The 25,019-nt window shown below is 36.3% G+C and overlaps 1 long non-coding RNA gene across 1 annotated transcript; it reads right to left on the reverse strand.

Moving 5' to 3' along the window:
• Window positions 1–1,246: 1,246 nt before the first annotated feature.
• Window positions 1,247–24,587, reverse strand: LOC131403003 (uncharacterized). Its single transcript, XR_009219133.1, has 5 exons — window positions 24,471–24,587; window positions 15,202–15,265; window positions 6,123–6,218; window positions 4,690–4,887; window positions 1,247–1,283 (listed from the first exon to the last, which is right to left on the reverse strand). It is a non-coding gene; the product is annotated as an uncharacterized LOC131403003 (long non-coding RNA).
• Between the last annotated feature and the right edge of the window lie 432 nt (window positions 24,588–25,019).

Here is a 25,019-nt window from a genome sequence, read left to right on the forward strand (position 1 = left end):
CTACTCATAAGATGGGGTCTTTTGACCATTTCTAAAATATTAAACCCATCCTCAAAGGATGACATTTTAGCATCACAGCAGACATTCAAAATAACATGCTAAAAGCCCTAGAAGCAACTCCAAAGAGGAGGCCAGAATGTTCTTGACAATGGTAGTACCTTTAGGCTAGGACAGAGCCTTTAGCTGGCCCTCTGGAGGGGGCAGCAGTCACCTGAACATACCATTTCTGGTGACCTGAATACAAATCAGTCATTTTATATTATTGCCACACTACACAGAGTGGAGTTACACAGTAGATAACAGATGAAGAACCCGGGCCTATCCAGTGAACTATTTTCCAATTACTACAGCCATGACGACCTAAATTCGTCTCCATCCTTGTATTGCCTAATGAACTCCTTTTATAAAAACAAATTTATTATAGCAAATTAATAAATTATTCTTTCTAATTCATTCAAGATCTCATTCATTTTTTTCAATTTAAATAAACTGTTCTGTTTAAAAAGCAATCATTTACGCTTTTCAAAGGAATGTGAAGGAAATATCAGGAGGAAGAATTTCTTGAAAAACAAGCCAACTATACCGTCTGTGGTCTGATGAAGCACTGGAGTCAGAAGGTCCTGATATTCCTTTACTTGGTTGGGATTTTGCCTCTAAAAACTCCTAAAACGTAAAATACAAAATCCAACAGCATCTGAGCTCAATAAGCACCACAGAAATTTTACCTTAGGAAAATCTATTAGCCCAGTTATAATTATTTTGGTAATTTTCTACATAAATGATAAAAATAAAATTGAAAAAGGTAATGCAAACGTGCATGATATTTTTTCAGGAAATTGATTTTAGAAGGTCATGTTAGCATTTAGAATCGAAAACAGAATTTTAATTGAAATATCTCTATTTATATGTGTAAATATTATAGATATTCACAATGTTACGAATTATGGTATTCGTGATTTCTATTCATAAAAAAACTTCTTTGCAAATATGAAAATATGTTTGCATCATTTTTTAAATAAAGTATTTCTTTAATTCTTTAAATTCTTTTACAGAAAATGATTTAATATTCACTCAGAAAGCAGAAGAGTAGCGTACAAAAATGCAGAGCAGTTAACATCACTGTGTGCAGTCTATTTTGCTAGCTGAAAGGAGTCATATTTCATTTTTCTCTTCTTTAAACCACTTATATCCTATAGCTTAAATTTCAGGAGGAAAGCTCACTTACCATCAACCATCATGTAAAGGAAAAATATGGGAAATTCACACTCAATGCCATCAAATAGCTAAAACAAAAATAAAATATTAAAAATTTCACTAAATTAATTAGAAAATTATATTAATTAGAATAATTATAGTTAGGATGTACATAAAAGATTCATTTATAGTAATAACAAAATTGGACTGATTTATAAGTAGTTTCATTGTTCTTTTTTAAAAATTTTTCTCAGAACTCTTATTATTCAAACGCTCATTCATTTAATCCATCACACATAGTAGTCATTCATTCAATAAGCATTTGCGAAGTACTCAGTAATGCCTGGCACCAACTAGACAGAGGGCTGTGAAGACAAAAAGACAGAGAAGCTGCCCTCAAGAGCTCACAGCCTAGGGGAGAGGCAGGCATGTAAACGAACAACTGTAGCACCCGATGAAATCTATATACGTGATATACCAGAAACACAGGGAATGAAAGACCCAAGTCTGCCTAGGGGGTCAGGGAAGGGTTTATAGGAAAAGAGATGCTTCAGCTAATGCTTGATGGATTTCTCCAGGGAGATGAGCTAAGGGAACTCCACACAGAGAAACAAAAGTATAAACTACAGATGCATGGAAGCACAAAGTTTCTTAAAGAAACTACCAGCAATTCAGTATTTCTGGAACAAGCAGGGAAGAAATAGTGAAAGCTGAAGCCCAACAGGTGGGCCAGGCCAGCCAGATCAAGAAGAGCCTGGCAGGTCACGCTAAGAGACTAAGACTTTGATCTGGAAGCGACACAGAACCACTGTTGAATACTGAGCAGGATCAGATTTATTCATTAGATTTACTTGCTAGATGGACAGCAGGCAGTGTTGAAGAGAGTTTTAGGGCAAGAAATGAGACCAATTGGAAGGCTGCTGGGAATAATCCAAAGAGAAAAGATGATAGCCTAAACCAAGGTTTTTCCGCTTCAGCATTTATTGACATTTTGGGCAAAATAATTCTTGGTTGTAAGGGCTATCCTGTGCATTGCAGGATGTTGGTAGAATCCCTGGCCTCTACCTCCAGATGCCAGTAGCACCCACCAAGTGGTGACAATGAAAAAATGTCTGCAGATATTGTCAAATGTCCCCTGGGGAGCAAAACTGTTCTTGGTTATGAACCACTAGCCTAAACCAAGGAGTTAATAGAGAGGAAGGTTAAATCTGTCAGCCTTGGTGAGTGACAATGAGGGGTGAGTGAGAGTGAAGTGCCTAGGATGACTCTCAGGTTTGCGACCTGGGCAGAAGAGCGGGAGACGCACATAAGCAGACTGCAGGGCATCCAAGGGAGGACGTCCAGAAGGCAGGTGGATACATGGTAGGGCACTCCTGGGGAGAAGTATGAGTTAGGGATAGAGACACTAAAGTTAACAGTGATAGCTATGATTGCATGAATAGCAGAAGAGTAAGGATGGAACCCAGGAGAAGAGTAATATTTAAGAGGTGGAAGAAGAGGAACCTGCAGAGGAGACTAACAAAGACAGTGAGAGAAGTAAGCAGAGTGAGGAAGAGAATGGGGTCACAGAAAACGTTCCAAGTAAGAGAACTCAGTTAAGACACCCAAATGCCAAGGAAATAAGTGAAATAAGGCCAGAAAAGCATCACTATGACCCAGTGACCTAAACTGACTGAAGCCAGCACAGCTACCGGAAGTACTGGGAAGAGGAGCAGGGTTATAAGGTGAAGGAGTGAGTAGAGACAAACGAGGTACTACACCTAGAATGGACCATGCTTTTCAGAAGTGTAGCCACAAAGAGAGAGGCGATGGGAGGCAGACAGGGGTGAGTGGTGAGGGAGAGTTTTCTGTTTGTTTTTTTAATGATGAACTTCATTGTGTTTATGTGAAGAAAAAGAAGCTGATTTGAGTTGGGGAAGCAAAACAGCGGAAAGGAAGAAGTGGGGAAGATGCGGAGACAAAAAGAAAGAGATCAAAACAGACACCTATCTATCAGGGAAGAAGACAAATGATACAGCAAGAATCCTAGGAAGTAAAAGAGAACAGGATGGGGTGTACATATGGAGGGTTAGCCTTAGAATGAAGAACAGACAGCAACTTCTGGGAGACAAGAGATATGGAGGTAAGTATGGATGAAGGATAGACGCAGTGGAGGAGGCCAAACAGAAATGTAAGGCTAACAAGTAGAAAGTGAGAAGTCAAGTCTGGGAACTTGAGTACAAATGGAAAAAATTTTGAAAAGCTTATAAGAGGAGTCCCTGGCAGGGTCACATAGCAGAACTAACAAGCAGTGAAAGCAATGATGAGAACTGAACCAAGATGGATGTCCTAAATCCGGGGTGGCATCTATCCACACTGCTGTGGCCTTTCTCAGTGGTGCTCAGCAACAGGTGGGAAATAGAGAGAGCCTGCTGGACTGATCCAAACTTGAAGGTATGCAGGGTGGTAGTTACAGGGGGTCCAGTTCAAATGTAAGTGCTGTAAATCAGCACAGGAAAGGTATTAAATAGAAAAGAAACATCTCAAGGTGTTTAAGAGATAAACGGATCTTTTGGCCCAATCTAACAGACTGCTGTAAGGTTTCAAAGATGTACACAATACAATGGCTCCTAATGCTCCCAAATGATAGTCAATTGTGAAATTAAATAAAATGATAAATAGTGTGTCTCGCTGTTCTGCAAAACTAAGTGTATACTAAATTTTAAAAGAGTATTTAATTGTCAAACAAATTACAAGGTACCATGCTGCCTGGACATTTTTTATATACAGATTCATGGGATTTTCCCTATCTTCAGTGAATGAGTCAAAATTATGACAATGCTTACAAAAATAATTTTCACTCTACCCCACTAATTGTATTCAGCAATGTGGAGGCACACTTACCATTTTGGGGGGTGTTATAGTTTTCTGGACAGCTTAAAAACACCTAGTATAAATCTAGATATAGTGGTACATATGTATATTTGAAATAGAAAATTTTTTAAAACTAATTATTTAGAGGACTATATTTCAAAGGGAAGTGTCTAAGTGAAACAAAAAAAAAGAGCATTTGCTTAACAGATTGAAAATTGGATCACAAATAGATATTTTCTATTACATGAGACAAATGGTATGAAACAGGCAGGCAGAGTTCTGAAAGTGTGAAAGAAGAATTATTCACCCGATGAATCAATATGGCTCCATATGAGCAAATGGGCTTCACTGGTGGTAAGAGCTAACACTTATCAAGTGCTTACGATGTGCGAAGCACCAATCTAAGCATTTTTATATATACTAACTCATTTAATCCTCACAAGAACCTCAATAATAGGACCAATAATAGTAGGTACTATTATTTTACCAATGAAGAATATTAACACAGAGAGGTTAATTAACATGCCCAAGGCCAGACAGCTAGTAAGTAGCAGAGCCAGAAGTCAAACCCAAGAAGTCTGACTCCTCAATCGGTGCTTTTGACCACTCTGTTATGCTCTGATATAGAATAGTTTTTGATACCTTCATTTCAGCTGGTTTGTAGTAGCGTCTGTTGGGATCTTCCAGTGATGTTCTATATCCATCTCTCAAGAAACGTTTAAATCCATATTTTCCTTTTAATTTTCTAACCACTTTATCAAGTGTCTGGCTAAACAGAACTTCATCATCCAGGGCAAATGCAGGATAAGTGATGCAGGGGAGCAGGGCAGCATCTGTGTTCTGGCAGCAATTAAAAAAAGAAGGGACTGTAAGTGCCTGCAGTGATATGATCAACACAGCCCAAGGAGAAGCATGGAGATGAAAAGCCGATAAAAATAAGTCAATAAATAAGGAATAGATAATAAAAGGTAAATAAATAAGAAATAAGTCAAGAATAAGTCAATAAAAGTCTTTAACTGACAGTGAGATTGCTGTGCTGCAAGGGACACACAGACGCTTATATGGTATGGTTTAGTGAAGCTTACAGAGGAGATGAAACTTTATTCACCAATAAGGAGTATTTTCAAGGTTCAAAACTGGACTCAAACTTTAAGATATTAATTAAGGCAGTGTGTAAAAATTTAACACCAATAACTAATCATTAAAACTTAGTTTCTCATAACAATTTTTTGGTATCAGTGAAAAACACAAAACAATCTAAATGTCCAACAATTAGATAAGTAAATTAGCAGCCATTAAAGTTTATATTGTAGAAACATTTATTGATCTGGAAACATGTCCATTCATAGAACCAGATTATCAAATATTATGAACAATATTCTCCCAGTATTATAAAATGAAAAGTATATATGTATATAAAAATATATAAAAACATATAAACACAAATGTTGTCACCCTAAGATTATAACTGAGTGGTGGAATAACGAGTGGATATTATATTATTATTATTCGCTTATTTGTGGGTTTTGTTTTTCTTTTATCATAATCCTGCATTACTTCTATAAAACAGTTATTTTTAAATAATTAAATTATTCCATTTTGAGTGTTTTCTAAGAATAGAGCCATAAATAACCCCTATAAAAATCCACAATTGCGTACTATAGGCATATAAAAGTTTATCAGACCAAAAAAATTGTGACTCGAATGAGAGAAAAGAAGCATGAAAAATAATTTTATTCAAAAGGAATATAAATTATGAAAAATATTTTTCTAATATTCTGTGACAAAAAAATTCATTTTGGTATAATGTTGCTACTCCCTCCTGAAAAAATAAAAGGTCTACGTTTCTCCTGTTCTACAAAAGACTCGAAAGACAAAGCAGCTTTGTCCACAGCTCTGCTCACTTCCTGAACAAGACCTCCACAGACCAGGCAAGTGAGAGGCAACGTCTATTCTCTCTTCTCTTCTCTGCTGGCAACCTCTAACATTCTGGAACACATTCTTAGAAAAGTAAACAAAATTACATAACAATCATAAATGATAGCTCATATTAATTTATCATAAAAATATCTCACATGAGATCTTGATTCTCTGGGTAAGAGTGAGCACAAAGTTTGCCTATTGCGATTGTGAGCATCGAGATCCACAAATATAACCGACCAAGAACAGCCCTGGAACAAGAAAGAGAAAAACATTTCCTAAATTAAGAAAAAACGACTTGTAGAACATTGGGCATTTTGACTGTAAGAAATTTCACAAAAACACTAACATTGGTTGCATTGAGAGTGGCATTACAGAAGATTTTAATTTTCTTTTTTTATACTTTCAGCATTTCCCAAATTTCTTGCAATAAACATTCATTTTATAATCATAAAAAATGTTATTTTTACATTTCCCTATTTCTCCTCAGTCTTCTTATAAATCAAAATGTATTGATTATAAGATAACTAATCAATTAAGGATATTTATGTTAATAAAAATACAAATAGTTTACTCACATTTTTGACAAGGAATAAAACAAGAACCAATTTGAGTTCACAAAATCTGAATTGTACAGTCCTAATAAAGAATGTTGATTATATGATCAAACTAAGCAAATTTAGATACAATCTAGAATTATAGATATAAAAACTACTTGATTAAAATATAGAGACAGGAGAATCTCAAATAATAAAAATGCAAATAAAAGCTAATATTCACTGTGTCAGGCACTGTGCTTTATGCTTCACGTGGATTATCTCATTTAATCCCCATATATAGAGGATTATTATCCCCATTTTACTGAAAAAGATGCTAAATCTTAGTTTAACAGAGCACGGGTTCAAAATCAAGTCTCTAACACAGAAGCCCACACCTTAACCACTAAGTTATACAATTTCCCACAATAAAAAATATCTTTCAAGTAAGAGCCAAAAAACTTGAACAAAAAGACAGGTGTAACAAAAAATGTCAATTGGTCTGCTAACCAAGTTAAAAAAAATTTAATATTTAGCCATTAGTGCTTTCCATATTTACGAGCATAGCCGTAAGTAAACATAGCTTTGTTCTTTTACTGGGGAGCTAAACATTTTGAAAACACAGAGAATGAAACTGGAATACAAATATAGCTTCCATTATAAGAGAATACTCAGAAAAACACATGGGGAAGGGAAGAAGAGAACTATCATTCTAATTCTCACCAACTTCAAAGACGCATTCACTCTGAAACTAAAATACCTCAAATCAATCACCTAGACTGAAACTCAACGTCTAGTGGTACTAGGCCCTACCTCCAAATATCAGACTCACTATATGTATATTTTCCCTGTTCACCCATGTACATACATGAGTATTAGCTCATAAAATAGAATGATTTCTCAGGCCGGCCCGGTGGTGCAAGTGGTTAAGGGCGCATGCTCCGCTGCGGCAGCCTGGGGTTCGTCGGTTCGGATCCTGGGCGCGCACAAACACACCGCTTGGCAAGCCATGTTGTGGCGGCGTCCCATATAAAGTGGAGGAAGATGGGCACAGATGTTAACCCAGGGCCAGTCTTCCTCAGCAAAAAAAGAGGAGGATTGGCAGATGTTAGCACAGGGCTGATCTTCCTCACCAAAAAAAAAAAAAAATAGAATGATTTCTCATTCATAATATCATTTCTTAAATCTGTTTTAACTCTGACGAGTAAATTAATAAATGAAGAAGAAATGAGTGAGGCTGTCATTCTACAACCAGATTAACGCTAAACTGTCCTTTCTATTATTTGAAATTCCCTAGTTTTCATATCCACTGACAAAATTGAATTCAACAAAGCTTCATGCGGTATCTGCCACTGTCAGAGTGATGTGTTCTCTGCTTTGAGGAAAACAAGATACAACTTGACCTCTGCTCTCAAGGAGCTGACCCAGGTGATAATCAGTCCTAACCAGATGAATATTAAACAAAACAAAAAGACTGCACATGGCAGGCAATACATGACGATGTACCAAGATATGGGCCTATGTACCAAGTGAGTGGCTTAGATGAGAGAATAATAATGATAATAAATCTCTAAAGGTAACATAAAAAAAGCAAAATAGGGAACCTGGGATACTTCATGGAGAAGGCAAGGACCAAAGCTAGGATCTGAATTTTTGTGGGAAGGGGAGCAGGCAGGGTAGTTAGAACAAACAGCAGAGAAATGAATAGGTACGAGATGTTGGGAGCCTGTGAATACACAAAATAACAGGACTTATAATTTATCCTTAGGCTCATAATTAATAAAGTTAATTGCATGCCAAATAAGTCTGCCTTGAACTGAATTTTTAAAAGATAAAATCTAACTAGTGTAATTTATAAATAATGAAGTGAAATAGCAAATTTGGCAATTCTTGCCATTATCTGATTAATATAAACAAGCCAACTTCTATTTTCTGGGCACGAATAAATGGTTTATTTATCTAAATTCATCAAAGTATTTGTTCAGGTTTCTTCCTCTGCCAGCCTCTAAGAAATATGCACAAAGAGAAAAATAATTTCATAATATTACTGGATTTTAACAGTGAGAGCAAATGCTAGTTAACTATATTGTGTGGCTGTCCTCTTAAAAAATATACCATGCTTAGGCATAGGGCCAAGATTCACAGGAAGATAAAATTCACCATAAAATTCACCTAAGACCATGGGCACCTATTCCTGTTCAGAAGCAAATTTTTAAGAAAGTCATCAAGGAGACCCTACTTATGGAATTAATTATCACCAACTTTAAATCATCAGACACATTAATTTTATGCCTGCAAATTTCAAAGGAAGTTTGATATGTCTGCATTGCTTTGAATGCTCTGCATAACATGAGCAATTTCTCTAGTCATTACCTTTTAGATTCTGGCCTCAGCACATTTGTCAGTATTGTGATTTCTCCAATCAAAACCAGGAATATGAAAGGATGTTTTATATGTATATGTCACTCCAAAGTATCTGATTAACACTGTATATTTTATTTTCATCTTCCATTTCCTGAAATTATCACAACTCTACCATCATATCCTGACTCCACCTACAGAGCATATTTTAAGACTGATAGCTCAAACTGTATTCCCAAACTGAGTTTCTATGACTACTTTCTAGTAAATACACTAGAAGATGATTCAACCTAACCACTGTCATGGGGACTTGAGTTCCAATGGTGGGGAAGAGCTGCACTGAACCATCTACCCCAGACTCCATGACTGCAACAAACACTTTTGAGATGGTACCTAAAGCCAAGGGTGACATCTATGACCATAAGACACTGCTGATCTCTTTAGTCTCAACTCAAAGGGAAATGATTTGAAGGATTGTCTGGGCCTGCCTTTACCCCATCAATCACTTCTCTGAAGCTGAGCTAATAGGCTTGCTGCCACATAGCATCAAAGCATAAAACAAGATGAACCCACTCAGTGTATCTACTACACATGATTTCTGTTCTTCTGAACGCAAAATCATACCACAGAACTACGAGCAGGAGACTTTCTTCCCTAGTTCAGCATTAAGCTGTTCTTGAGCTCCGTGGCAGAGCCTGGAGAGCAGGATTCTTACAGAAAGGATATTTACTGATGGGAATTACCCCTCTGCACCATGGCTGTGGTGGCAATGGGCATGTAAATAGTCAACTTTGACTTACTGGCCCAACAGTAGCTTCCAGCAGCCCCTCTCACAAGCCATGCTTCTCTTTTCTACAGAAGATTCTACTCACATGCGTTAAAAGAACTTTCCAACTACAGAGCGAGATGAACCTGAGTAGTAATTCTCAGGGTTTCAGAAAGGGGAGAGCTGAGACTCAGACCCAGGAACCACAAAACTGTTGCTTAGCATGTCTATGACATTTGCTGAGTGTGAATTATAATTTATTTAAAAATTATTATTTAAATATTGTCAAATATCACTTAAATATTATATATGTCACTATATTTATAGAGAACATATTTGAAAGTATGATGAAATATGTGATTCTCATATTGATGAGTATGTTTCTAAATGCTCCAAATTAGCCTTTATTATAAACTTATCACTAAAGACATTAGGCCATTTTATCACATTTTCTTCTTAGATATTTTCTGCCAAAGAAAAATAACTTGCTTTCAAAGGAAAGATTTAAAGGATAAGGTTTTTTCCTTGAATAATAAGACAAGTCTGACATTTTAAAAAAAAGAAGAAAGGAAGTGTAAGAACACATAATAACCATTATCAAAGCTAAAAGCTTATTCCACCCAACAATTTTCCATAAAAATAAAAATTAACATTTGTCTTATCTCATATACTGAAGCACAAAAAGGGCAAAAGGCAAGCCTTTCATGCTGTTTGCCAAGTGGATGTCTCATTCAGAAGTTCAACAATTAAGAAGAAAATAGTGTGGTCAAAAGATAAAAACTTCCAGTTATAAAATAAATAAGTCATGGGGACGTGATATACAGCATGGTGACTACAGTTAACAATACTGTACTGCATATTTGAAAGTTGCTAGGAGAGTCGATCTTAAAAGTTCTCACCACAAGAAAAATAAATTTGTAACTACATGTGGGTTTGGATGTTAACTAGACTTATTATGGTGATCATTTCATAATATATACAAATACTGAATCATTATGTTGTACACCTGAAACTAATATGTCGATTACACCTCAATAAAAAAAATTAAATTTTTTAAAAAAGAAGAAAATGGCTTAAAAGTTTTCAAAAGCAAATGCACAGTTCTCACCTCTAAAGGTAGAAAGCATTCAAGATTTAAGATTTCCTGTACTAATAGTTGATATTCCAGATTCATTCCCAAGTGGCTTTGGTTTAATTCCTGTTCTGCCTCTTAGTTGCATGACCAGTGAAAAGCCACCTCAACTCTGTGACCACTCATTTTGAGAGAAGGGCCCTTCCAGCTCCAAAGATCTAAGATTGTCTGAGTTGCGATCAATAGGTGTACTTTTTCAAAGCTCTAAATTAATTTAGTTAAAGACACATGATCAGGTCTTCTAAAACACTACATCAACAGTTTTTGGAAATAGCTGAGAATATTCATCTGATCTGAAATCCCTCAAATCTTGAGGAGGTTTCTATAGGTTTTCATTTGAATAAAAACATTTCTTTGTTATATCAGTTCTTTTCCCAGCCACTGACTTTTAATTAGACCACAGCCCATTGAAGTACATGGAGCAATATGATAAAATGATTAAACACTGAAAAGATCACATGCACTCTTAAATGTGCTACTATTTAGCAGGTATATTTTTAACTTTGCTGTAGAGGTGGAAATTTTAACATTAACAAAGTCAGGTTTCTGTAATTCTCCACATCAGAAACAAAAATGAAAGGGAATTGGTAAAACTAGGATACTGTTTGATATTATCCAAAAAAAAAGGAACATGGAGAGCTCCACTTGCAACATGTGACATCTATGTGGCTAAAGGAATAAGACATTATTTGTCTATATTTCCATCCAAAATACTCAACGAATAGTCAACTCGGCAAACGTTTGGCACACAGCTCTGCTGGGAATGGACATGAGCTAACCAAGGTCAATATTAACTCTGCTTAGAGCAGTCATTCTCATCCTTGGCTGCACATTACAATTCCTGGGCAGTTGGAAACATCTCAAGGCCAAGGTCTCCCCCTAGACCAATTAAATCAGAATCTCCAGGGGTAGAGCCCAGCAATCAGTATTGCAAATAATTCCACTGTGCAGCCAAGACTGAGACATTATGGCTGAGGAACAATTCTAGCAGTATATTTATAACTCAGAATCAGAAAGTATAGTAGAGCAATTCAGTGCTTTTAGAGTTATGGCTAAGAGATCTATGAAAGCTTCCTGGGAAAAGTAGGCTGAAGACAGAGCCCTGAAAGATGGGTAGTTAGGAAAGGTAGCATGTATACGTGTGGGCTTCTATGTAGGTGGAGGCATATATGTAGTATATATACCAGACACATAAGCAACATACACTAAGACTCAGGGACATCAAAGGAGATGGCACGATTGCAAAAAAGAGCTGACCAATACCTTATAACGTCCAACCTAGACACAAAACTCCATTCAGCACACTACTTGGTATGCCATGGAAGGCAGAAGAGCAAGACCTGTATCTTTCCAGACTGCTGCTGTAACACTATTGATTTAGTCCATGACTCCTCTAAGTCTCCTTGAGATACTCTCTAGAGGCTTTTCAGTCCAATCTCTTCATTTCCCTTCTTTAACATTACCAGTACTTCATTAACAATAACAAGAGATAATATTTATTGAGGGTTTAATCTTTGCCAAGCACTATACTAAGCTTTTTATTTGCATGAAAACCTTCTGAGTTAGGTCCTAGTATCATTATCCCTATTTTTTTAGATGAGGAAGCCGAGACAGGTAAACAACCATCCAATGTCACAGAACTCACTGGTGGGAGTACAGAGCATACAGTGAGTCTCCTGACTCCAAATACAATGCCATTCTTTTTTTTTTAATTGAGGTATAATTGACGTATAACATTATATTAGATTCAGGTGTACAACATAATGACTCAATATTTGTATATACTGCAATATGATCACCACAATAAGTCTAGTTAACATCCATCACCGTACATAGTTACAAAAATTTTCTTTCTTGTGATGAGAACTTTTAAGATCTACTCTCTTAGCAATTTTCGAATATGCAATACAGTATTATTAACTATAGTCACCATGATACACATTACATCCCCATGACTTACGTTATAACTGGAAGTTTGTGCCTTTTGACCCCCTTCTCCTATTTCACTCACCCTCCACCCCCCACCTCTGGCATCCACCAATCTGTTCTCTGTATATATGTGCTTGGTGTTTTGTTGTTTTAGATTCCACATATAAGTGAGATCATATGCTATTTGTCTTTCTCTGTCTGACTTATTTCACTTAGCATAACGCCCTCAAGGTTCATCTATGTTGTCACAAATGTCAAGATTTCATTCTTTTTCATAGCTAAATAATGTTCCATTGTATAGTCATGCATCACTTGATGATGGGGATATGTTCTGAGAAATGTGCTGTTAGGCACACTGTATGCTGTTCATCATTGTATGACTATCACAGAGTGTACTTACACAAACCTAGATTGTATAGCCTACTACACACCTATGCTACATGGTACTAATCTTATGGGACCACCATCATATATGCAGTCCATTGTTGACCAAAACATCGCAACATGAAGCATGATTGTATATATATTTACCACATTTTCTTTATCCATTCATCCATCGATGGACACTTAGGTTGTTTCCATATCTTGGCCATCATAAATAATGCTACAATGCCATACCTTTATGCCATGTTTATGCCTTTATACTTTTATGCCATACTCCTTCCTTCCTTCCCACCTACCTATCTATCTAATATACCTATATACATACACAAACACACAGACATACACACACACATATACACACACAAATTCATACATACACACGTACACACTAATTTAAATGAATGTACTGAGAGTGAGGCAAGGGTGAAAAGGAAATGAGAAGTACTGAAGGATACATGTGGGACTTCCATGAGTATGTTGACTCTTCCAGTGAGAAAGAAATGTTGACATAAGCCAAGAGATCAGTGCCAGAGGCACCAAGAATCTCCAGGAGAGGCATAATATTAATAATCATGATTTCGATAGGCTCACACCCCTCAAACCCCCAGGAGCTCTGATCTCTCCATTTCTCCAGCCAGAGGTCTTGAGAGAGGAGGAAGAGTGTAGGAAGTGGGCGATTTAGTCTTGGGCACCCAAAATAAGGTGCTGCTCCCCTCTTCCCAATCCATTCATGTCTATGTTCATTCTTCATTCTTCATGTCCTGGATGTAAGCAGAGTCCATCCTCCAAGAGGAAGTTAGAGTGAGAACAGAAGTGAGTTTGTGGATGTAGGGAGTGAAAGAGAGGCAGTTGTACTATAACACTCCAACTTAAAACTTTCTTAAATTCAAGACTTCGGGTATATAGTATTATAATTGCCATAACAAAAAACATGTTACCTTTTGCATATCTGCATAACTTCCTAAAACATATTTTTACTGACTCGGCATTTTAATTGGTTGTTGTTTTTAGTGCCATCAAGTCCATTCCGACCCCTAGTGACTCTGTGTACCGAAGAGCAGAACCCCCCCTGGTCCTTTTGCTCCATCCTCTCACCTTCTGGTGCTGTATCAGATAATGCTCCAATGCTATTCATAGGGTTTTCATGGCCAATTTTTTCAGAAATGTGTGGTCATGTCCTTCTTCCTAGTCTGCCTTGGTCTGGAAGCTTCCCTGAAACCTGTCCACCACGGGTGACCCTGCTGGTATTTGACATACCAGTGGCATAGCTTTCAGCATCACAGCAACACATGGGTGCCACAGTATAACAACCAACAGATGGGTGGTGAGGTTCCCTGACCGGGAAACAAACTCAGGCCACAGCAACGAGAGTGCTGAATCTTAACCACTAGAGCACCAAGTATTTTAATAGCTTAGGGTTAATTATAATATCAGCTGGAAACTTCCTTTGCCCTCCCATCTTAAGAATCTTTACAAAAATTGCTAAAGACAATTAGCCTACTTCTTGATCCAAAGTAATAACCTGTATTCCTACATTTTCTTCCCTTTCATTGACAACTCAATCCATGGTCACTTGATTGGGTGCAGAAACTTGTTAAAGATCTTGTTTTAAGAAAATTTAAGGCAACCCTTAGGATTTCTCTTTTATCCCAAAGAAAATGAGATTTAGAAATATAATTACAGCCAGTTGAGGGTTAAGCTAGGATTAAAAATTTCAATTCTTTGGCTGCACATATTACACAAATTCCCCTCTACATAAGATTTACATTAAGTTGAAACCAACGTGAGAACTAATATGGAAAATATATGATATATAAGGCTAGGAATATTTAAAACTGTGAAAGCTCAACAAGAGACCTGAGGACAAAGCTAGCGAACAAAGATAATGAGAATTCTTTATGAAGAGATTTTTTTTTTCTAATTAAGCAATGTTTTTTAGTTAGAAAACTAAAATTTAACCAGCAAATCATATTCAAAGGAAAGTCTGTTCAACCATGGTCTGCCACATAAATTTCAGACATTCTCTGATCATAAGGAACAACTTGGTTAATGAATGGCCAAATTAATTAAAAACATAATTCAAAAAAACAATCACAGTTTATTGTTACTATTGCTGTTTTTTTTACCTGGTTGCCAAAGAGGTTGAATCCATTAATTGCTTCTAGAGCTGCTTTTGCTAAGCCAACAGAGCTAAAAGAGAAAAGGAAATACTTTATAACTCTAATATATCTGGCTACAAAATAAGAACCATTATCTGATGAATATTCACAAGTAAGTTTCTTTATTAAAACTTAGAACAACTTCTGTAGGAAGAATAATGTCTAAGAGATCGCAGTCTGACATTTCACTATTTTAATTTCTCTTTTTTATAGTTAGTGATCTTCTGGGAAAAATATTTCTAAGTTCACCTTGATCTAGGCAAATGGTCATACTATTGATGGGAGTAGTTTTAATTCCAGTATCATTTATATTCACTAACTCAAGAAAAAAAAAGATGAACTTTAGAGGAAGGTATATTATAATGATATGTGCACAGTAATAACAAGGTTGCGCATCATTAGCTCAGATCAATGTAAAAGAGCTTTTCTGACATCAACTCTGAGCCTTAAAAAAAGTTCTTGCACATCATACACTTACCACGGAGTGGGGTTTAATATACCCATTCAAATACTCTTTGCTTAGAGTCCAATAAAATAGGCATTACTTTATGCTCACAAAACAACTGATCATCATACCTCTCATTTTTTGCTATATTGTTCTGTTTATAATAAAATACGTACTCCTTTGCCCTCTCAAATGCCACATACAATAGTGCTGGAAAATGGGAAGACCCAAATTTCATTAAAAATATGACTGTCATCTTATAAATAACATTTAAATATTTTAGATCTAATATCCAGTTTATTTTACTTATTGCATTTTTTCTGTTTTTATTAAAAGCAAATGCATATGCCATTAAAATTATTTAAAATTAATGATCTGTCATCATTTCAGCATTTCTCTAAAGGAGTGATTATCAAAGTGTGGTCCCCAGAGCAGTAGCATTATCTGGGAACTTGTTAGAAATGCCAGTTCTCACTCCTCTCCAGGAGTGGGGCCCAACAATCAGTGTTAAAAAGCCCCTCAGGGGGTTAAATACACTTTAAATTTGAGAACCACTGTTCTAAGCTATTCGAATCATCATTATCTACATTTTCAATGGGTTGTTTACATGAAATGTTCTCAAGTATGCATTACTTTTATTACAGGATAGTAAATAGGTGGGAAACCTTTTAAAATACATGGATGGGGAAGTGGAGTAGACATAAGTTTCCCTATTTCTCTCACTAAGTACAACAAAAAACTCTGGACATCACATAACAAAAATAAAAAGGCTCAGAAAGATGGAAAGGCAGACTGGCTAGGAGCCTTAGGATTCTAGGAACAACACTTGGTAGGTTCCTTGAGTTTCCTTTTTGCCTCCAATATACCAGACTTAGAGCTAAAGAAGCCAAAAATCAGGAAATGCCAGTAGGTGCATTAAAAAAAGCCCCAACAGAAGCCTGCTCTCTCTAGCCAAAGGACCAGGAAAAGGATAGCCTAGCAAAACACAATAGACAACAACCACTCAAAATTTAGACAATTTAAAATTTAGAGAAGAACCACTCAAGAAAAGAAAACTGTGGCCCTACCCCCACTCACTCCTGTAAAGGCTAGTGGGGAACCTAGACTTCTACATTGAGTCTATAATAAGGAACTGCACCCAGCCTGCAACCCTCTCAGCTGCCATGTGGTGTCAGAGAAGTCCAAGAAGGAAGCCAAGACTTTCATTACCAATGAGTGTTAAGAAGTCTCCCCCCTCACACTTCAGCATCAGTGGAGAACACACGGAAAGCCTAGACTTCCACACCTGCTTGCCAGTAATGAGGTGAACCTACCCTTTCTGCTGGGATGGCATCAGAGGAGGTCCAATGGAGAGTCAGTACTTTCACTACTGCCCAGCTGCAAAGAGGCCATATCCTCTCCCTGTTACGTAAGTAGAGGCCAACTGGGAATGAGTAATGAGGCACTCCTATCCTTCCTAGCCAAGGAGGTATCAGTGGAGGCCTACTGGGGAACTAGGCATCCCAACTAGACCCAGCAACAATGAAGAGTCTCCATCTTGGATATCAAAGAAAAACCTAGACTTACATTCCCACCCAGTAGTAATGAGGTGATGACCCTGCCCCCTTCCCCTGGCAGAGTGGTTCCAAAAAAATATAGCTAAAATAGAAAGTTAAAATAAGATTCAGGGTGTTACAACATAATACTCAAAATGTCCACATCTCAATCAAAAATCACTGATCATATCTAGAACCAGACCCAGCCAAACTGAATGAAAAAGGACAATCAATAGATGCTAACACTGAGACGAAAGCAATGTTAAAATTATCTAACAAAGATTTTAAAACAGCCATAATAAAAATTCTTCCATGAGCAATTATAAATATGATTGAAGCAAATGAAAAGATAGAAAGCCTCAGCTAAGAAACAAAAAAGTGTAAACAAAGTTTTTACAAGTGAAAAATTACAATAATAAAAATTAAAAGCTCAGGGACAGGATCAATGGCAGAATGGAGGAGACAGAGGAAACAATAACCAAATTGGAAGATAAAACAATAGAAATTATCCAATCAGAACAAAAGAGAAAAAAAATGACTAGAAAAAAAAACAAAGAGAGCTTCAGGGACCTTTGGGGCTATAACAAAAGATCTAACATTCATGTCATTGGACTCCCTCAAGGAGAGAAGAAAAAGGGCAAAGCTAAAAAAAAAGTACTTGAAATAATGGCAGACAACTTCCCAATTTGCAAGAGACAAAAAGCTACAGATTCAAGCAGCCGAGTGAAACTCAATCAGAATAAAATAAAAATATCCATGCTAGGCACATCAAAACTTCTGAAAACTAAAGACAAAGAAAAAATCTTTAAAGTAGCCATGGACAACATTTTCCCTATAGGGGAAAAACAATGGAATGACAATGAATTGCTTACCAAAAACCATGAAGGCTAAAAGGATGTGGTGCAAGTGTTTTCAAGCATTGAAACAGAAGAACTGTCAACCCAGAATCTTATACCAGTAAATATATCCTATTTGTTTATTTATTTACACAAGACATTCCCAGATGAAAGAAAAATAAGAAATCTGTCACCAGCAGATCCACCCTAAAAGTATGACTAAAGTAAGTTCTCAAAACAAAATGATTGCAAGCAACCAACCAACCAATCAACCTTGGAACAATCAAAAAGGAAGAAAAAATATAGGAAGAAAAAATATGGGTACACACGATAGGCTTTTCTTCTCTTCTTGAGTTTTATAAATTATGTTGACAATTACAGCAACAGTTGTAACACTGTGGGTTCTAAATGCATGTGGGAAAAATATTTATGATAACTATAATATAAATGGGGGAGGGTAACAAGACATAAATGGAGGTAAGGCTTCTATATTTGCCTCCAGTTGGTGAAATAATGACCGCGATACACTCAGTTTATATATATAATGTAATACCTAGAGCAATCGTTAAAAAGCTATACAAAAAGATACCTTCAAAACCATTACAGATAAATCAATACGCAATTCTAAAAAATGCTGAAGAACCCACAGGAAGGTAGGAAAAAGAAAACAGAGAAATGACAAGGCCTAGAACCTGAACGTATAAAGTCCAAGCGAAAAATATATGCCAGTTTAAAACATGTCTGCAAATTCTTTGACAGTCTTCCCATCAAGAGGTGGAGTCTTATTCCCCTCACTAGAATATGGCCTGGTCTTACTGACTCTAACAAATAGAATGTGGTGGAAGTTATACTGCATGACTTCTAAAGCTAGGTCATAAAAGGCAATACAGCCCCCACCTGGCCCTCTCTTTTGTGACGCTGGACCTTGGAACCCAGCCACCATGTTGTGAGGAAGTCTATATGAAAAAACTTCATATAAGTCTTGTGGCAGACAGCTCCTGCCAAGGTTCCAGTCAACATTCCGATACCTGAGTGAGGAAGCCATCAAGCTGACTCCAACCCCACCCACAACTGACGGAAAATGCATAAAAGACCGTGAGCAGGAACCACCTAGCTTAGCCCAGCAACCCTCAGAACTATGAGAGTTAATACTAATAAAATATTGTTGTTGTTTTATGCCTCTAATTTGGGGGTAGTTTATTGGCAACAATAGGTAACCAGAAAAGAATCTAAGTCAGGTTCCTAATTCTATCACGTACCCAGAATAAGTAGGCCAATCATACTCAGCCTTGCATGCTCCAAATGGAAACCAAATAGTACCTGCATAAGAATTCTAGACTCCTGGAACCTAAGGGTTAGGAGAGCCCCTAGGGGTCATCTATTCTGACAGTTCATGCAAAAACATCCATTGTCAACTGGTGTTCTTGCTTAAGAATGTGTTCCTGATGTCCTAGGAGTTCCCTTATAGGCCCCAACGCACAAACATTTACATGCATTTAACTGAGTAATACCAGAAAACCTCCACTTACAGTGTGAGGTACATGTGTTATGAAGACTGTTTGTAGTATTTTGAGAAGTGAGAATAAATAAATTATTCAAAAGGCAAATATCCAAAAGAAATACTGCACTGGAGGAGATACACGATGTAGCTAACTCAAGGTTTTGTCTTTAACAAGACAGCTTAAGGATGAATTTGGAAATTGTCTTCTAAATAAAGCATTACAAAAAAAAACAAACACTGTACCTGGACTAGAGTAAATGTGGAACTCTTTCTCTTTTAACTTTCTTTCCCAATGCAATTGGTTAAATAATTGGACTTAACTGAAATTCACAAATATGTTACTTTATTATCTACTGGTTATTTAACTCTCTGGCTACAGCAAGCTATTTAGAAACTCAAACATACTCCTAATGTGATCTTACATTTTACTGTCAAATATAATACATACTGTTGTAAGAGTTAAAAATATTTTACTAGCACAAGACATTCTCAGAAAATTAAATTACTCTATAATTAGTTATTGAATATATTAATATTAGGTGAATACTACCAGTAGAACATTCACCAATCTGATTCTTGAAAAGTGTTACATCAACATTCATTTAACAGGGCTAAAATGAAGCGATGTTCGCTTGGGAGATAGTTTGTAATAAAAGTGGTTTGTTGCATATTTCAAAGCTTTTCTAGAAAAGATGATGGGTTTGGACTCAGTGATTGATAACCCACCACAGAATCCAAAAAATTCATTGACAAGCATGAGAACTAAATTCACATCCTCCTGCTCATTAACACTATGCTTTAGTTCCCTGAGCCACCCAATCATATCCCCTGAAACAGCAAGGACTTGACAGGACTATAGTTTTAATGGGTGCTGATGAATTGTTCAGTACAGCAAAAATATATAAAATGAAGCAGAACGGAGGGATAGTTGCTTCTATCATAGTTCAATGACTGGAACATCAAAAATGATTTAAGAAGATTAAGTAGCTACTTTAAATAACAAGCACTGTGTGGAATAAAATGGTCACTAAAAGCATCTTAAACTGAGTAAAGTGGTGATATGATGGTTACTTATCTGATATTTTAGTGATGGCTTTCTTTATTGGAAAAGCCAAGCGAATAGAACATAAAACCATGAAAAAAAAAAAAACTGAAAAATCAGATCTAAATTTCTAAATTCTCTTTGCTTCTACAGTCTTCTTTGTACCACAAATATAAGATTTAACAAAGTAAAAAAGGAAATTAAGCTCTTAAATAGAAAGTTCTATTTAGGAGTTAATGTTTCAAAAACTTTTCTTTCTATTTGGGCAGATATCCACATTACTAAGTTATTAAGTACAATTTTCCTTTTTCTTCCCAACAGCCAAAAAATTCAAAGTTAGTCTTGGTGAAGATTCAATTCACATCTTATAGATGACTCATCTCTTCTCCGAAACAAAGAATTTTGGTTTAAAGGTAGTTCCAAGGTGTAGGAATATCCTCACATAAATGAGAAAGGGGAAATATAAAGATTAAAATACTTTAATTCAACTTGGAGCAGCTGAGAAGACTACTTGGATACGTAATTCTGGGGGTTAAGAATTAGTGCTACAATAAATAGGTACCAAAAAGATATATGGAGGAAAATGTAATTAAATCAAATAATATAGGATTTTAAAATACATAGGCATTTGTTAGAGACTGAACAAGAGAAAAGAGGAGAATTAGCTGACACAGTTCCAGACACCCTGGGAGAAACTGAAAGGAGCACGTCACTTGAGGAAAGTCAAGTCAACAGAAAAACCAGGAAAGCAGGGAACACTTGCTTAGGAAACATTTCAAGAAAATCATAGTGAGCCTAGAGCAATGGATCCTTTTCCTAAAGCCCTGAAAAGGGTGAGGCAGCTGCTAGAATGCGGTTCAGATAAATGTAAAGAGATCACCTTTCAGAAAAAAATTCTAGGGTTTATCTAAGAAATACTAAATAATTCAAAAACTTGGACTAAAAGGGATACCAGCAAACCTGGGGCTGAAAAGGGCAGATCAGGAAGGGTCTGATCAAAGCATTAAGCTGAATCAAGCTGTACTGATTACTAAACAAAGATATACTTGAAACTTATAACAGTTTCACCAAGAGCATATACCCTACTGTTCTTTCAAACTTTAGAAAAACTTTTTAAGACTTGAAAATACAACGTGAAAGAGCAGAAACAACTTTGGACTTGGAGGCCAATCACCTGGAATCCAGTTCTGGTTCTACTACTTACTGGGGTGTATCATTTAAAGGCAGGGTCGGGGGGAGATCGCTAAACCTTCTAAACCTTAGTTTCTTCCCGTATAAAAGGCAATAATGTTCCCTGCCCGACCTAAATAAAATATATTCTGTAACTGGACAGTGCCACAGATTGCAATTATTAAAGGACCACTGAGAATGGATGCTGAAAAGGGAGGCTCTGACTTCAGAATACTATGTGTGCGTTTTGGGGGCCTAGGGGTGGTAACCTTCTTTGATCAAGTTGCAGCTTAGAAGGGATGTGCCCAGTGTGACAAGGGAAGAAAGGAACATTCACCAAGCCAGTTGCTTTGGCCAAGGCCCTAGTGAGCACCAAGGCAACAGTCAGATTGTGCTCTGTCTCTTCTCTGACTCCTGCTAAGGAGGACCATATAGTACACAGCTAGAGGGAGAACGGCAAAGAAAGCCAGAAGGCAAAAAGGGTGGTGTGGGTACTTACAGCAAGAGTTACTGTAGACTACTTCAGGCTGTCTGAAATGAGGAGGACAGCTTAAGGAGATAACAGGGTATTGCACTAAGGAGTAAAGATCAGATCCAACCAGGCACAGACAGTTCTGGGATGTCTTACAGCAGCAACAGGCTAAGCAGCAGCTCCACATTCCACTACCCAGGCCTGAGCACAGAAAGATACTGGCCTCCCACCACTACCGCTATCGCTGCGTCCGTCAGTGCCAAGTCCGCCTGCAGTGTCAAAATAGACCCTTTTGGCACCAGAGGTGACACATCCAAGAAGGCTTGTGGAGATCTGAGGTCAGACACATTTGAAAAAAATGTTTAAAATTCTTATGGAGAATTGTAAAGTGTTATACCATAGAAAATTAAAAGATCAATGTTAAATGTATAAAACCCATCATCCAAACCTAATGGCAAACTTCATTACCCATCCATTTGAATAGAATTGGCCTGCTACAATTAAGATTAATTTTGCATGCAAAAGGTAGCAAAGAACATCATATAATGATCTTCCAAGCCTTGAAATACAATCCTTAATGGTTCAATTAAAGATTAGCACCTTAGTTACAAGAAAACAAGTTGGAGCCTGTTTTTTCACTAGAAACCTTCCAACACCTTCACTTTCGAGGATGGTATCTTTCACCCAAGGTTCTTTCTGAGTTTACTACACTTTTTCTAAACAGAAAAAACCCTACTCCAAATATTTTATACTGAAAATAATGTCAGTGGGATAACATTGGCATGTATCAAACGGTTATTAAAACGCAGATAAAAGGTCTGATAAATCATAAATGCTAAAAAGGTAAATTTTTAAAAATCACCTTTTCTAATCAAATCCACTTTCTTTCTTGTAATTTGATAATCTGGAAAATGTTGAGAACTTCATTTGGATTATGGCTGAAATATAACATTATCTTCCTATTTTTAATATTTGCCAGAATTTGTTTAATGTCTGAACTGAACTTTCCCACAAATTATTTCTCCACTTCACTGACTTCTTCACTGATTGCTACTATTCTGCTGTGTACTATAAAAATGCCTCATATGAATCATAAAACTTACAGAAAAATGTTTGTATTTTAGTTAACCAGAGTTAACTGAAGTCCTTTTTGTTTCAATCTTTGTTGTTAAAATATTCTTAAATGTGTGAGTACACTTGTATTCTAGTGCTCACTTATGCCAGGTATTCAAATGCTTTACATATATATTAACTCAATCATTATAACAACTTTATAAAGTAGAAACTATTATTATCTTCATTTTATAGATGAAGAAACTGAGGCATGGAGATGATACACAGCTAGAGATCTGGAGCCAGTTTCTATATCTTAGTTTATATCTTATATTGGCTTAGTTTTCTGTGTGATTAGTTCTTCTACCCAAAAAAGTATACAGCTGTGGATTCCTCTTAACCAGTGTTTCTTAAACTGTTTCTCTACTTCAAGTCTCAATGATCTAAACTGACCTATAGTTAATCACCTTTAAATTCTTAAATCTTTTAGTGTGAAATGGATAGGACTCACTGAGCTACACTTTTTAGTTAAAAGATGACCTCCTGGGCAAAAATTTACAACATCTGAAAGGTGCAATCAGTCATTAAAGCTATTTCCCTCACCCTAAGGAGTAAAGGAAACTCAAAAACTACTAACATAAGTTATCAACTATTCTTGTTTATTCAAACCCCCTAAACCACAGCTCAAGATGGTGACCACACCTCTCAGAGAAACCAATGAATGTTAAGTTTTATATGAAGGGTATAAGTATCTCTGATTAGGACAAAAATCAGCTCTATAACATGGAAGGGAATTTTACATGCAATGTATATACATAGGTGTTTGGCAATTTTAATTTCCTTGATCTTTCAAAGAGTGTCATTGTAAAGAGGAAAAAGAAAATGACTTGGCTGAGCAGCAAGGCCAAGCCGTGGACTGGAGGCTGATATGCATGTACTAACACCACGGGAGGCTGGGAAAGACACCCTGCTCCTTTCCTGCATCTGTTTATGGGCACTGAGAGCAGACTCTTCTGGTTTAATTTTAAGTGAATTTCATCTGCATCACATAGGAAAAAAAAAAAGAGATGAAATTAACATAGAAACCACAGTTCCCATCTAATACTTTTGATTTTTATTCATATTCAAATTCCACACATTTAAATTAAAAAAAAAAAAAACCCTTAGAAATAAACAAATTACCTCGAATGTAGCTCTGTGCTGCCATTATTATATTTGCTTCCTCTTTCCCAGACACCAAAATCAGGCACACGGTAAACTCTTTCTACACAAAATACAAGGTTTTGAATAAAAGAGACCTAAAAGAAACGAAATAAAACATAAGGACACATGCAGTAACAGGATCTTTTGATACTGATAAGAACAATTAGATACCGTTTGAAAACCAAATACATACTTGCCTACTAGCACTTTTTTACTATGTTGAAACTCTTGTGATTATTACATTACTATTAATATTCTGCTATACCTGGCTTTTCAAATATAAAGCTTAAAATGAGAACCTAATATTATACCATACAGATACAGAATTTAAATCCTGTCAATGCTCCAACGATAATTCTTCAATGATACACTTATTACTGTTCATGACTACTGTGCATCTTAAGAATTAAGAAAAACATAAAGCACTCTTTTATACTAGATAATAATATTTGGAATCTAAAATAGCCATATGAAATGTTAAATAAGCCTAAAACTTGAGAGATAAAAAGGTATTTCTCAGTTCTGCAA

This window comes from Diceros bicornis, unplaced genomic scaffold (genome assembly GCF_020826845.1).
Source record: "Diceros bicornis minor isolate mBicDic1 unplaced genomic scaffold, mDicBic1.mat.cur scaffold_487_ctg1, whole genome shotgun sequence".
NCBI lineage: Eukaryota > Metazoa > Chordata > Mammalia > Perissodactyla > Rhinocerotidae > Diceros > Diceros bicornis.